The following is a 1,119-nucleotide window of genomic DNA, read 5'->3' on the forward strand; positions in this document are numbered from 1 at the left end:
TGGAGAATTCGAAAGTGAATGTACTGTAGATTAAAAGTATAAATAATTGAGATTTTCTGCATTATCAATAATAAAGTTAAAAAAAGTTAATAGACGTATGAATAGGTGAACATTTGTCATATTGTAAATTAATATACCATATTTCATATTATGCTGTATATAGAAAAAAGATTAATGAGACAAAATTAATTACATCGTGACAAAAGTTTAATAATTTCGCAGTCGACAGGATTCGAACCTGTGCGGGGAAACCCCAATGGATTTCGAGTCCATCGCCTTAACCACTCGGCCACGACTGCGCATAGTTAAACCTTTCTAAAAGTTAATTTTAAGTATGGAATAGTTTTTTTTAACTATCATGTATAGGAATTTGTAATATTATTATACATTTACGTTGATGTGTAGTCAAATGTCATTATAGTACCTATAATTACCAACGTTTACAAATATTGGCACTATTACTATAAATTTAATGTTACTGTACAAGGATGCTTATAAATATTAGTACAACTGATTTAGGGCTCAGTAAAATATTAATACTTTGTGGGTGGCTAATCCTTGAAACTTGAGGACAAGCAGAAACGATACTTGAATTGGAATTAAATAAAATAGGATTAGATTTAATCTTAGGACTGACAACAATACGAGTGCTCGAACAACCAATAATATTCAATAAATTTAGTTGAAAATTGCGCAAAGTGTCTATTATTTGAGATTATGTGATGATTTTATAATGAACAATTTGCACCTGTGGTGTGTTTGCATGCTAGAGATTTTTCTAATATTGTTAAGTACTCAAATCATATTTAAATATGACATTGATCTAACTTCATTTGGATAAAATTAAAATTGTTAATGACTCAAAATTCCCCGAAATGTTTCAGCAGTGCTACACTCAACTAATAAAGTCAAAGATTTTTTTTTACGTGTAACTTTACACACAATTATGTTTCACAATCTGAGGAAGAGTTTGACCAATACTTATTTTTCTTTACTTCTAGGTGAGATTTATTGTAATACGTTATAATAATAAAACATTATGTAAAAAAACCTGATACCGTATATCAATTGGTATATATTCTTTACTTTAATATACACTCTTAACATTTTATAATAACT

General features: G+C 28.2%; 1 non-coding gene across 1 annotated transcript; it reads right to left on the reverse strand.

Annotated features, from left to right (window-relative positions):
• Positions 1 to 217: 217 nt before the first annotated feature.
• Positions 218 to 299, reverse strand: Trnas-cga. Its single transcript has one exon. It is a non-coding gene; the product is annotated as a tRNA-Ser (tRNA).
• Between the last annotated feature and the right edge of the window lie 820 nt (positions 300 to 1,119).

This window comes from Limulus polyphemus, unplaced genomic scaffold (assembly GCF_000517525.1).
Source record: "Limulus polyphemus unplaced genomic scaffold, Limulus_polyphemus-2.1.2 Scaffold87665, whole genome shotgun sequence".
NCBI classification, from domain to species: domain Eukaryota; kingdom Metazoa; phylum Arthropoda; class Merostomata; order Xiphosura; family Limulidae; genus Limulus; species Limulus polyphemus.